Source organism: Lithobates pipiens, unplaced genomic scaffold (assembly GCF_037356315.1).
Source record: "Lithobates pipiens isolate NorthernLeopardFrog02 unplaced genomic scaffold, aLitPip1_a1.2 Scaffold_19, whole genome shotgun sequence".
Taxonomy (NCBI): Eukaryota; Metazoa; Chordata; class Amphibia; order Anura; family Ranidae; genus Lithobates; species Lithobates pipiens.
This window is the reverse complement of record NW_027507764.1, coordinates 31,114,576-31,129,928: the sequence shown is the minus strand read 5'-3', so window position 1 is coordinate 31,129,928 and position 15,353 is coordinate 31,114,576.

Sequence of the window (15,353 nt, the reverse complement as noted above, 5' to 3'; positions counted from 1 at the left end):
CCTGTAAAAAAAAATAATAATAATCATTTAACTTGGATTAAGAATTGGACATTTTTTAGCTGATTATTTTTTATGTCCACTTGAAAATCTCTGTCTTGGAGCAACAGATCTTATTAAAATGTTTGAGAATGTATTATGCTTCACTTAAAGCTACATTTCAGCCTTATAAACAGTCAAGTGTAGAGGAACCTCTCATGGACTGAAATGTCCTACTTGGATTTTTCTTAAAGTACATTAGTAGCTGCAACTAATCAGAAAGACCCCATCTTGTTTTCTGGCTGGGGAACCTCCATCATTATTAGCATCATATCCTCCCCAGATGCAACCATCATTATGGAGGCAGTCTGCATGCAAATACAGTCTACTCTTCCAGGCAGATATGTACCCATCAAAGTATTTTGATATTTGCATAACTCTTCCCAAGACTCACCCCATTGCTTAGTTACCTAAATAATTCTAACAATTTGAATCCATACTTTAAACAGTTTATACTTATTGAGATGTAATAAATATATAGTCTATAATTTAAAGATCAAATTTACATACATATACATAAATCATCATAGACAATATTGATATTGAAATGTTCGGTTAGAATAATTCACTGACCTGTTATCTTGTCGTTTGCCAACAATACTCTTCCATAGCCTCCTTCTCCCAGTTCCTTCACAATGAGGAAGTACTCCTGTAAGTCTACCTTCACTAGTCCTTGGGACCAGAAGGAGAACATTCTGTCCAGAAGTCCTTCCACATCATCAGCAACGGAGGCCATAGTGTCCTGGAAAGGAAAAACAGAAAACTTGTTACATTAAGAAGAAAACAAATCTTTAAAGAGAAACTTTAAAAATTTGTGAAAAATGAATACTATTACTAGCATTTAATTGTCCCTTTAAATATGAAATGCTCAATAAAGCTCCACATCTTAATGAATGTGACTCAGGAATAAGGTTCAGTTATATAAGTGAGAGCTTTAACAGAGCAACAGAAATGTATGAAGAACAGTTAAGAGGACCTGAATATGGAAATACAGCGATCCATATACAAGACAATTATCAAGCAAATGTATAACTTGGTCAATTACAAAATCAAATGGAAAAGCCAAGACTTATAACAATAAATAGGTGCCAGGATATATCCAATATTTACCAGTTCAGTTATGTGTGTGGGGGGGCCGTCTGGGAAACTGGGGGGGGGGGGTCAAAAGAGTAATTTTACCTCCAAGTGTCCTTCGGGAAGGAAATGTAATAGACTTTGGCCAGCAGGTGGAAAGGTGTATCTGCTGCTAGAAGAATTTTGGTGAATCTTATATTTCTGGCAGGTACTGCCATGAAAAGACCAAATATACCATAGGATGATCTGCAAGAGAGTCTCTGCTTTTTTTTTGCCGACCAGCTATCTCAACTTTCCAGTTTCCTTACATAAAGTCAGGAGGATGAACACAGAGCTCAGCCAAGTAAGAAGTGTAAATTTAATCAGACCTATCATGTAAAATAAGGACAATGGTTGCCTCACCTTTTGTACCCAGTGCAAGACATCAGAGGCCATGCTAAAGCCATCAGAAGATCTGAGTGACACTTCCTTATAACATTCTTTTCAAAACTGTGAAGTCCCAGAATGACCAACAATAACCATGAGTGATGTGATAACATCCAAACACTCCATTGTCACATCACTTTTCAGGAACCTTAAAAAAATTATTTCAGTGCATTTTCCTGCTCAATGTCATTTTTATGTTCTCAGTAAGACCTCATAGCATCAGACTGACAGACTTCATGAAATGAAGTGAAGGGAATGCTCAGTGAGGTTATTATGTAAAATGTTGTACTCGGATTTTGTTGAGAGGGAAAATTTCATAGCAAAGAATTCAATGATGTTGAGTCATTTGTTTTGTACAGATTGGAATATACTTATAATAGGAGATTTATAACAATTATACATTACTTAGCTACCCAAACATGTGTTTCCTTTGGATTACATCACACAAATTACTGCCCCAACTTTTATTGCACTTAATTTATTACAAACAATGTTGTTATCAGGCTGATCATGGCAAGCCAATGGTTATCCTGTCTTCTGTATACATTGTATTTCATAATATCCTGTCCTGAACCTCCATTCATTACCCCTTTCATCAGTTTTTTATATTTAGGTTTTAGATATTTATTACATACACCTCATAAACCTCTGCAGAATTATTATCAGAATGCTCATTAAATCATAAAGATCCATTGATTGGTTAGATGAAAGTGAACTTACCTTAATGTCGGGAGGATTCAGCGGTGATGAAGTTGGATTCGTTTCTCGAAGTATTAAGTTCAACTGCAGATCAACACCGGACAACGTCGCCAAATCTGCAGCTAGGCTGTAATAGATGAGTATACCGGGATCTCTGGAAGTAGTCACTGATCACAGGAGGGAGAGGCCCACTTTATACAAGGGAGATGGGCGGGGAAGGCAGAGAATGGAGGCTTTCCATTGGCTGACTTCTCATGTAAATGATGTGTAAATGACCCCGCATTGTTCTTGCTGATTTGCATATAAACAGGTTTTCTAGAGTATCGCTGATAGGATTAAACATGCTGAATACACAAATGCTTTAAAAACTTTACTGAGTTTTAAAATTAAACTTTCCACCATATTAACTACGAAATAGAAAATTATTTGTTTTCTAATATTTATTTTGTACCTGATTATAGACTGAATAACTAATACAAGAGGGAGAACAAAAGATTAATAAAACCAACAGCACCACAAAGAATTTTTTTTAGAAACTTAAATACCAAAAAAAAAACAGACCGCTGACACCCAAGCTTTGCTAGAACATCAAATAAAATACTGTTACAAAAGTGAGAAGCACTGGTCTGTTTTTCTGGTGTCCCATCTCAACCTCCTTTGGGTTATCCTCTCTTTAATATAGAATTCCAGAATAGTCACATCCCACCAAATCTTAATTTGTTTTGGATGTTTCAACTGGTTTCTACTTTCTAAGTCTATCCCAGGTTTTCCTTGGTTTAACTGAAAACTTCCTTTAAATCTACCACCCTTTTCTCCATATACCCAAATACAACAAGGTTATCAATATGTTAAGATGAATAAAAAGAAAAGCGCCACAGAAAATTTTGTTTAGGGCCTTAAATACCAAAAAAAACAGACCACTGCCATTGTAGCTTTGATAGAGAATCAAATAAATAAAAAACTGTTTAAAAAAGTAAAGCAGTGCTGCTCATTTTTTAAACAAAAGGGGAAACTAACCAGATAATTTATTGAGAAAAAACAAAAAAAGTAACATCGGCTGTAGGTTCTTGTGGGTTTTTGCCTTTTGCCTATGTTTTATGCCTTCTAGTAACATAGTACACCAATAGGTTTAGATTAAAAAGGCCTTATCGAAAATAAAAAAATGAAGCATAAAAATATCATCAGCATACAAATAGTTTGCAGGAGTATTGGAGCTCCCATGTCTGGGCTTATTTCTAGAGATTTATCTCCAAACATCCTGATCATCTCTTCACTACTTGGTGAGTCTCTGACCTAGAACAATCCATGTATATATCATATAATGGAAAATATCATACTGACATGATGCTCTGGGAAAACAACAAACCAAGTATTGAGACAAGAATGCCAAATCTGTAGATTGTGCCTTCAAAAGTAAATACTTTTCAAAACCGATGCTTCTGAATACTGTACAATAAAACTGGGTTGTCAGTCATTTTATAATCCATAACACAACACTTGACCATGGCATAAAGTAAGCCTTAATCTTAGTATTCTAAATGGAAAACCAGAATGTCCCCATTGGCCCAAAACAAGTCATTCCTTAACTGCTGAAAACTTAACTCCAATAACAATAGAATTGATCTAGATGAAGATGAGATTATCTTAACCAGGGTTCCATTGTTGTTACGGGTTTCTTGACCAAGAAGCAAATTCTGTCTCATTGATAAGTTGCAACTGACACCAAGGATCTTTTCCGATATCTGTAAAGGGAGGTGTTACCATTGACCACAAATGTAATAAGATTCTTTCCACTGATCAATACACTAAGGGCCCATACACACTATTAGATTTTCTGCAGATTTTTGACTTCAGATTTACCAAAATCGTATAATATGAGGTCAAACCTTAAGAGTTTAAATTTGAATGCAATCAGGTAGGCCCTTGCACTACATGGTTTAGGTAAATCTGAACACAAAAATCCGCAGAAAATCGAATGTGTATGGGGTCTAATGTACACAGAGCAGTAAATGTAGTAATTGTTAGCAGGGGTCCTCTGAGATTTGAAGGTTATTCCAGGGGTTCCTCCATTTTCAAAAGTTCGAGAACGGGATGGTTTTGGCAGTCCTCTAGGGTGTATGTATATATAAACAGTTTATAGTGGAATTAAACATAAGTGTACACAGGGCTCTTGCCATAATGCAATAACTACGCACCTCATTTTTGCATGTTATGGCAGATTTACCACACACAAGGTCTTTGTTTCATCTAGTTGCCCCCATTGCTACCTTCTCCTGGTCTTCTGGGTTCAGAGTCCTCAGCTTTATTTATTGGCCGGCCAGGTTTTACAGTATATACATTTGATTAGTTATGCTTTAAGTAAAAAAAAATGCTTATGTGTACAAGGAGGGAGTCACAATTGCTCATTCTACATGGAGAATTTGGTTCCATCTTTTTGATTTTTGTTTTACTTCACCTCATCTCATTATAGTTCCACCAGTCTGAACAGACTGTATAAAATCAATACAATTACTATGTTACTTCCCTTTATGTCACATGTTCATCATGGGTGCCTATTGCATGGAGTTGGCCTTTTAAAAAAAAAAGCACCTGAATATCTGAAATGTGGTGAAAAATATAAAATAGCAACTATTTAACAATTGAGGTAAATGTAATAATACAACTGAGATTGTGTTATTTAGTAAAGATACACTTTGGTTTTCATGGACAATGTCTATCTGTAGAATATAGAGAGAATGTTTACACCCAGGATGTAACTAATCATCTCTCAATGGTGAGGGACTTGATGGTGAATTGATATGCTAAAGAGGAGGTGGAATACCTGGCTGAGGTGTGACTGCTGATACTGATTCCATCACAATGACCATGTTTATGGAAGCCAACCTCCATTGTTGGGAAGAGTGGTGTCCTATTGTGGCTCTCAGCGGATACCAAATTTGCATGATTGTCTGAGTATTGGAACACACACAGGTGGTAACATACAGGAATTGCCATAAAAAAACAATAAAAAAACAACAACACAACACTAGATTGTGTCATGGTATAAAGAAAGCCTTAACCTTATTATTATACGTGGAAAACCACTGAACAATGTCCACATTGGCCAAAACCAGACATTCTTTTACTGCAGGAAAATGTTTAATTTCCAAAGGACGAGAAGTTTTCTAGATCAGTCTTTCTCAACCATCTTTCCATGAAACAAGGAGGTTCCTCCAGGAGGTTACTGAGGGTTTCTTGATAAAAGGAGCAATGTCGGCCTCATTAATATATTTCCACTGACAACAAATGATCTTTCTAGCTTTCTGTACATGGGGTTCCCACTGACCTCAAATGTAAGAAACATTCTTCCTATTGAACATCACACTAATATACACAGAGCTGTAGATATAGCCATAGGTGTGTGCAGCCTATTGCATTAGGGTGTGTACCCCAAAGCCTAAAACACACATACCTTTCTCTGCAGCCTAAGCTGTGAATTACAGGTCCCCAGGCTCTGTGAAGCCACATAGTTACACAGTTAATCTGGTTGAGAAAAGACACAAGTCCATCCAGTTCAACCAAATGAATGGGAAGTGCTTTGTGCCGAGTGCCTTCCTGTTCATTCACAAACTGAAGCATAGTAAACCGTTTATGAATGAATATAGTGAGTGTGTTCATTTTGTTCATTTGGAAAAGGAAGGGGGTCGATAAATAAAATAGCAACTATCCAGTTACTTTGCTCTCCATCCTGAAATATCCCAACTGCAGAAACTGGGAGGAGAGGAGGGAAGCCAGCGGGCCAACATGGGAGAAGCCCAGACAGTAGGGGGAATTGGCACTGCACAAAGTGATTAGGGTGTGCCCAGGCACACCTGGCACACCCCCTGCGCACGCCTATGGATTTAGCAATCACTAGCAGGGGGATTCTCTGAGACTTGAATGTTATTTAATGGGTTTTTCTATGTGGAAAAGGTTGAGAAGGACTGGGCCTTTTTAAACCATTTAGATTTATATATGAAACTTCTCAGCTTAAAGTAGAACTAAACATAAGAGGCCCCAGGTCTCTTACCATAATGTGCAAGTATGCACTTCATATTCACAAAATATGGCAGATGCCATCTTCTCCCGGTCTTGTCTGGAGTCTTTAGTATTCTCTATCGGCTTGCCATGTATGATGGAAGTACGTTCCGGCACTTACTCATGATATACAGAGATTGCATGCCGAGTTGTTGTGTATGGCAGTTAGTGTACAATTAGGAAACAATCTCACAGGCAAGGAAGAAGCTTCCACATTGAATGAACCATTGTGAGTCTGATCTGTCATAAAAAAAATATGTGCTAGCAATTTTTAGTTGTTTAGCTAAGGTTTAAGTAAAAAAAAAATGTTTATGTGCATATAAAACGGTAGCCATATTTTCTCATTACATATGGAGAATCTGAATCCTTCCTATTCATTTTGCTTTACTTCCCCTCATCTCAATTAAATTTGTCTAGTCTGAATAGACTGTATAAAAACAATATCTTTGCTATGGAGCTTCCTTTTATGTCACCTACTGTTCATCAGGAATGTCGACTGTAGTGAAAAATATAAAATAGCAACTATTTAAATATGTGGGTAAATGTAATAATACAACAAAGTTTGTGTTATTCACTAAATACACTTTGGTTTTACCTCAAACTTTGACAATGATTATCCAGCTGCGGAATATAGAGAGGACATTAACACCCGGGGGATTCTCAATGGTGATGGGCTTGTGAATTGATATGTTAAAGAGGAGGGAGAATACCTGGCTGGGGTGTGACTGCCGATACTCTTTCCATCACAATGGCTGTGTTTATGAAAGCCAACCTCCATTGTTGGGGCTAATGGTGTCCAACTGTGGCCATCAGGGAATGCCAGATTTGCACGATTACCCCAGTATTGGGAGAGACACAACTGATTCAATTACTAACCTGTACAAGAGTTGCCATAAAAAAAACTCTATTTACACCTGATCCTCACAAAGTAAGAATCACTTGTAATGATCAGAACTTCTATGGCATCTCTATGTGGTGGAAACAAGAGTCACAGGCCCTCATAAACACTTGATTTGGTACATTGAAGTCTTCTGATTCTTCACACATCTATGGAGAAGGAAGATACAAAGCTTTGTATGGGTTTTCTCCTTCACTGGCCAAGAACCACGACTAACCCCCATATCCTATAGAGTCATTTGCTTATCACTCCTAGAAAGCCGTTTATCTATGGTCAGTCTAAGACAGGGGTCTCCAAACTGCGGCCCGTGGGCCAGATGCGGTTCTTTGCTTGCCTTTATCTGGGCCTTTGGGGCATTAATCCTCCTACTGGTAGGAGACATTACTTTGCCATCTAACACCAACAATGAAGCACCATTTCTCCCACTGACACTAATAATAGGACACTATTCCTCGTTATGATACCAACGATACACTATTCCTCTAACCTAATACCAAAAGTGGTGATGTTTACTTCTACTGATGGCAGAAAAATTTCCACTCCCGCTGGCCACGATCTGAAAAACAGTAATCTGGCCCTTTATTTGGAAAGTTTGGAGACCCCTGGTCTAAGACAACAACACTTATAAATCTACGCTGTTGGGAAAAATTGTCCTTTTGGAAAACTTTGAGGATTGCAATGGTTTGAGAAAACGAGAGACTCTCTGACTCGTATATTATATTTATTACTATTTTGATCAGATAAAGGTAATCAAAGATAGTAGATGATGGTTGCCTGATAACTACAAACAACAGTGAATGTTGTAGGATACTGTAATCTTTCATGTTGAAGAGTGAATCTTGATTGAAAAATGTTGAGAGAATCTGCTTTAGTTTAAATGTGAATACAAACCTTGTTTCCTAATGAAATCAAATTTGTCGTTTGTAGATGGCGAACAAATCTTGTATACCTTTTCAAGCAAAATTCTCACATCTACCTAATTTTTATTGAAAAGAAAATGCAATAAAATACAGACAAGTAAATGTCATCAATCCTTCCCAAAAAAAACAAAAACCTTTATACGTAGTCTTAGCCCTTGTACACACGGTCGGATATTCTGTCGGATTGTTTCCTATCAGAGCGTTTTGTCGGATATTCTGACTGTGTGTGGTCTGCATCGGACTGTTTCCATCAGAATATCCGACGGACCAACTTTTCCAACTTGCCGGAAATATTTTCCGACAAAATTCTCCGATCGGACATACTCCGATCATGTGTAGCCTACTCCGACGGACAAGGTGCCATGCATGCTCAGAATCAAATTCGGACACGGAAGCGCTCTCTCAGGTAAAACTACTGCTCGAATCGATATAGCACATTCGTCACGCTGCAATGTTAAAAATTCTTTCATGAAGCGCATTCTCTTGTTTTTTTACAATGCTGCAAGAAGGAACTTCTTTTGATGCTCATAGTCACACACACTTCTCCCGAACGAATTTCATAACTTTTTTTTTACTCATTTTAGCAATACAATTTTTGTATTCGTCACATCTACACAATTTTATTTTTTGTTTATTCTTTTTTGGGTGAATTTTTTTTTTGTTTTTTTTACTAAGCATCTCCTTTTTTGACAGTTTGCTCATCTTTCCATTTTTTGGGGTGTGTTTTGTGTGTAAACTTCCCACAACAACATTATTATCTTTTTTAGATTTTCTTTTTCTTTTTTAATCTACAGGAGGTTGTTTAGTATTCGTACCCCTTGTTATTCATTTCACTTTGTATTTTTGAAATGTACCTGCCTGCTCACAAATAAACTGTCCTTTTTGAAGTAAAACACATACGCAAGTATTTCTTCAAACAAAAAAAACCTTTATTTAGGTCTCAACCAACTAAAAAGAGGAAGGCAGCGCTGGAGAAACTTGTTACTTTGGCGAAGCCTTTGGCCCCCAGGGCAGACATGAACTAATTAGAAAAAGAATTGGTGGCCTGAGGAGTACATATCTCAGGGAGAGAAGTCTGGTCCAGAAGTCCTAGAGATCAGGAAAAGCAGATGCCATCTATGTCCCCAGGATGTGGTTCTTCAAGAGGCTGCATCTTCTGTCAGACCAGACAGAACCCAGGCCATCACTTACTCGTCTTCCTTAGGCACTTCCCACCATGCATCCTTCGAGGCTGTGGCTGGGCTCCTGTAGTTGTGGCAGGAGGAGGAGAAGGAGGACGATGGTCGACCTCCTGGCTGCCACTTGCCACAGCCTCCCCCCGGCTGAGGTCTTCCTGTGTATGAAAATGGGACATAGTTTTAGTTTTTTGCTCATCAATCACACCATTTTTAGCTCATGAATTTTGCAAATTGAATGTTCCCAAATAGAACAGACTATCATTCTGAGCCCAGCATTTTTCATTCTCGTCCCAATCATTTTTGGTCACTACTGTCTATTGATATGTAAAACACTTTGTTAAATCACAACTTACTGATCAATAAGAACATCTAGTTAACATCATTAAATGTACCACAAGAAATATGTTCAACAATGCAATACCTGTCTCAAGCTGGGCCCCACCACATGTTGCTGCCTGGAAGGCCCAGGTTGGACGTTGGAAGCCTCAGCTGGGGCTGAAGGAAGCCTTGAAGGAAGACTGGAGAGTGGTGGCCTGGGTACCCACTGGTCTACCAGAAAATGCAGCCTTTGTAAGTAAACCATCCTCAGGTAATAAATGGCATCTGGATCTCCTGATCTCAAGGACTCCAGGTGCTTCTTTCTCTCCCTGAGATATGTACTCTTCATTACACCAATTTTCCTATTCACATAGGCCATGTCTGCCGTGGGGACCATGATCCGCACCAAAGAAAGAAGTTTCTCCAGCGCTGCGTTTCTCTTTCTTCTGTTGTAATAAAACTGGTTGGTGATCTGCCACAGGCAGGGCATCTCCCTGTACAGTTCCAGGAATAGACCCATAAAATTGTGGTTTTTGAATGGATCCATCTTGTCTGCAAGACACAACAAAAGATAAACCCTAAAATACTAATAATGCCATGATAAACCCTCCTAATCTTGTCCCAACATCGGCCTAGATAGAAGCAGTCTAGTCTAGTGATGTAGCAAGTTCAAAATGTTACCTTTGTTTGCACGATCGTCGCGTCAGCTGCTCACTCTGTTCCCAGATCGTACGGACGACACACGCGTGTTGCGTTTTATATACAGTGCGCATGCGTGAAACTCCGCCCGCCCCTGACGTTCTTTCTAGACTATTCCCCGCCCCTTCGCTTTCGGCGCAGTGGGGAGAGCACATGGCGGAGAGAACGCAGGTGCGCAATCATAGTTCCACTAACGAGGAGGAGGGTGAGGAAAGCCCGGAGCCTGAAACGTCCCGATCCAGGAAGAGAAGATTTAAGGCCTCAAATATGTCTTTTGGAGAGATGTTGGAGATGGTGGACATATTGAACAGGACCGACTATGATGGGAAGTATGGACCATACCCAAACCCAAATATCAGAAAGGCCAAGATCATGACTAATGTTGTGAAGAGTCTTCAGAAGAATTTGGGGGTACGCCGATCCAAGGATCAACTGAGAAAACGCTGGTCAGACCTGAAACTGAGGGAGCACCATCAGTACAGAAGGATCAAGCGTGTTCTTCAAAAAAGTAAGTAGTTGTCATGTGTTCATATCATTATTCTTGCTTGCATACTGCTCCATGTGCTTTGATTTCATGTTGTGCATTTTAAAATGGCCACTTTAAAGTTCATGGTTTCATTCGTTCGCAAGAAACATTGTTCTGCAGGTAAGTATTCCAGCCTAACAAAGTTTCCACAATAATGTTCTCACGTTGAACTCGGCCAAAAAACACAATTGTACAACATTTCCAAGCAATGTTTCATATTCCTATTTCTGCCCTCTGTGTGCTAATTATTCTTTTTTTACATTCTCATAGGGGAGAGAAGACTCGGCAAGTATGAGGACACCAGGGACCCCACCCCTCCCAAAGAAGGCAAAATTCAAAAACCAGAAGCAGAGGAGCTGTTGTAAAACCCTTTTCTAAACGCACATGTGAGTGTGGTTTGATTAAAAATTTTAATTATCGGGGGCGTGTCCAAGATGGCCGACTGAGCGGACGCACTAGCTGAGAGCTCCGCTGACCATCCGCTGTAATAGACTCCTAGCCCTGCAGATATCGCCCGTGGAGCAGCTTATCCTTGTCCAAACGGTCCCGGGAGGGGATGACCAAGGGTAGGGGTAGCTCCGGTAGCCGTAGGACCCCCGCATCGGCCAAATCTAAGCCGCGGCCTAACTCCGGCCTATCTCCGGACCCGAAGCCTGCGGCCCGCATGGCGTCCCCGTCGGAAGATCCGGACCCGGCGCTCTCGGAGCAGTCAAATTTCACGGCACTGATGCAGGCTATTACCACCTGCCAATCTACCCTGACGGGGAAGATAGAATCGGTACAGCTCGATATCAGCCTTGTCCGAAGGGATATGGATTCGTTCCGCACACGGTTGACTGAGGCGGAGCGGCGGCTGGGCGACTCTGAAGACGTTCTACGAGATCACTCCGGGACACTCCGAACGTTGCAAACCAGGGTGAAGATACTGGAAAGTAGGGCGGAAGATTCTGAGAACAGGAATCGACGGAATAACCTTCGTATTGTGGGACTACCTGAGGGGGCGGAAGGAGCGGATCCCCACACCTTCACGGAGAACCTGCTCCGCAAGCTCCTGCCTCAGGCACCCTTTTCAAATTTTTTCACGGTGGAGAGGGCACACAGAATGCCTGCCACCCGGACTATTCCGGGGGCTCCTCCACGTACCTTCATCCTTCGCCTTCTCCACTTCAGGGACCGCGATTTGGTGTTGCGGGAGGCCCGCAAGATGGAGGCTCTTACCTATGAGGGGGCGCGATTGATGATCTTCCCGGATTATTCCATTGATACCCAGAAGCTACGCCGATCGTTTGACCAGGTAAAGCTGAACCTCCGCAACAGACGAATTAAATACAGCATGTTGTTCCCGGCCCGACTTCGTGTACAAGACGGTGAGACGGTTCGTTTTTTCACATCGCCGGAAGATGCTGCGCACTGGCTGGAAACCTTGCCAAGAAACAGAGATGACCGATGAGCTGCCCTTAGGGTGGTGTTTGTTTGTTTGCCTTCCACATGGACCCTACATTTAATTTGAACGGAGCCCTGGCCGGACTTGATAGGCAGGGGCCGGTTTGAGATCCGCTTAGTGGCAATGGCGGTGTTTCTTTCTACCACTTTGTTTCCAGTTTGACTGTCTTTACTGTGCCTGAGCCTACTTTGACTATGACTTTCCTTAATTGGTGGCGATATGCTCCCCCTTTTTTTTTTTGTTTTGCAACCGTTCTCTTTCAAGAATTTGCCCCCGGCTATGGCCGGGTGAATTGAATCTAATCCATCATGCCTCTGCAGGGCCCTCTTATCCGACAAATGGACTGGGCTGGACCTGCGGTGCTCAGACGATTGCACTCATGGTGCTCATCTTTTCATGCACCCCCATGGTTGTTACCAGGGCGGTTTGGTTTGGGGTTAGGGCACACCGAAGTTTGGGGGGTGGTGTCGGGGTGGGGGGTGGAGGGGGGGGGATTTTGGGTATCGTGTTCAGGACATTTTTTTGTAAGTATTATTCACTCTATATATATGTGCTGCTGAGGTCTGATTTTTGGTATGGTTTTGATGTGTCAGGGGAGGAATTCTGGAAATGTCTATTTACTGATGTGGGGGGGGGGGGTTCTCTGGGGGGGGGGGGGGGTGGGGGGATTTGGAATCGCGGGCTGGTGGGAGATCTCCTGGGGGCTGGGTTGTGGTTTCTGGGAGGCCGCGTCCATTTCTGTGAGATGAATCTATGGCTCCTTTAACCATTCTATCCTGGAACGTGCGAGGCCTTAACTCAAGGCTCAAGCGTTCCCTGGTTTTCACGTATCTTAAACGATACTCTCCACAGATTTGTATACTGCAGGAGACTCATCTGGCGGGTGGAAGGACGCTGGCCCTTAAGAAACCCTGGGTTGGGGCATACTATCATTCTACTTACTCTGTATATGCTAGGGGGGTCAGTGTTCTGGTGCACAGGTCTCTTCAATTTAACCTATTGGATCTCCATTTAGATCCGGGTGGCAGATATGTGGTGATCCATGCCATCTGTAATGGATTAGAGATGCTGCTGCTGGGAGTTTATGTTCCCCCGCCGGCTACCATGGAGCTCCTTAACAAATTAACCCCTATTATGGCACTGTACCCAGGTGCCGCTGTTTTGATGGCGGGTGACTTTAATATGGCCCCGAACCCCTCACTAGATAGGTTTCGGGGGGGGGTGGGTCAGAGCTCCCCGCTTATGACCTGGATGGATCTTTATGGGCTCACTGATATCTGGCGGTGGAAACATCCTACTGACAAGCAATACACATGCCACTCTGCCACCTATGCTTCCTTTTCAAGAATTGATCTGCTGCTGGCTGACGCTCTGCTACTGCCCCGCACACTTGATGTGGAGGTCCTGCCAAGGGGTATTTCAGACCACGCTCCCATGCTGCTGCGGCTGGAGGTGGGTCCCACTTTGGGCCCCGCCATGTGGCGGCTCTCCGGGTATTGGGTGACGGACGAGCGGGTTGCCCCGGAGGTTGAGGGGGAATTAGGTGTTTACTGGGGGATAAATGCTGGCACCGCGACGACCACGGTGCTCTGGGACGCTTTTAAGGCCTATGCCAGGGGTCAGTATCAGACTGCCATCTCCAAGGCCAGGAAAAATTCTAGGTTGGCACTGGCAGAGGCAGAGAGGAGGGCGCAGGAGCTTGAGAAAACGTACACACAGGGGGGTGATGAAGCCTCTTACTCGGCCTTGCAGTCGATACACAGGGAGATTGCTTTGCTCAGGACAGAGGGTAGTAGGAAGATTCTGTTGGCCCAATCACAACGTATTTTTGAGCAGGGGGAAAAGACGGGCAGACTCTTGGCCTGGTTGGCTAGGGAAAGGGCCTCTGTGGCGCATATCGCCAGGATCAGAGGAGAACTTGGTGAGGTGCTATCAGACCCCTCTCAAATTAACGACCGATTTGTACAATTTTATAAGGCCCTTTATGCACCTAAGGAGGTTTTTACTCTCGAAGCACTTGGCCACTTTTTGGACCGGGTTGCCTTCCCGCAGCTCTCTGATGAGGACCGTACCCGTCTGGAGGGCCCGATCTCTCTTGAGGAGGTTCAGGCGGCTATTGTCTCCCTCAAGAGCTCAAAAACGCCGGGCCCGGATGGCCTACCGGCAGAATTCTATAAAGCGCACGCGGATACGCTTGCGCCACGATTTCATGCACTACTCCGTACTATGCTAACTGAAGGGAGTCTGCCCCCCACGATGTCCGAGGCGGTGATAGTAGTTATCCCTAAACCGAATAAGGACCCTGAGTACTGTTCCTCCTATCGCCCAATCTCTCTGCTTAATGTCGATGCGAAGATAGTGGCAAAAATTTTGGCAAATCGGCTTAACTCTGTTATTCTGACCCTGGTTCACGGTGATCAAACGGGCTTTATGCCGGGCAAGGGCACTGACATCAACATTAGGCGCCTCTATACCCACGTTTCTAGGGCTAGGGTGGGACAAGGACAGGGAGTGGTTGCGTCGCTCGACGCAGAAAAAGCGTTCGACTCTGTTGAATGGCAATTTCTCTGGGGAGTTTTGGAGCGCTTTCGCTTTGGCCCTAAATTTATTTCCTGGATTCGGCTGCTTTACAATCACCCCATGGCCAGGGTCCGAACCAACGGTACGGTTTCGGAGGAGTTCGCGTTGGGTAGAGGTACGAGACAGGGGTGCCCTCTGTCCCCTGGCCTCTTTGCACTAGCCATAGAGCCCCTGGCCATTCTTTTACGGGCATCGGAGGCATTCAGGGGGCTGCAGGTGGGTCCCCTTGAAGAAAAAATTTCGCTGTATGCGGACGATGCACTTCTTTACCTACCTGATGCATCTGTCTCCTTGCAGAGGGCCTTGGGTATGATGGAGGAATTTGCTTCCTTCTCGGGAATTAGAATTAATTGGGATAAATCCTTGTTGTTCTCACTCCCCCAGGATCCTCGTGCTGAAGTTACGCCGACACCACTGAAATTTGTTCAGGGGTTCCGTTACTTGGGGATTCTGGTGCGGGGAGACCCTAAGCTCTATCTAGCAGACAATGTGTACCCTA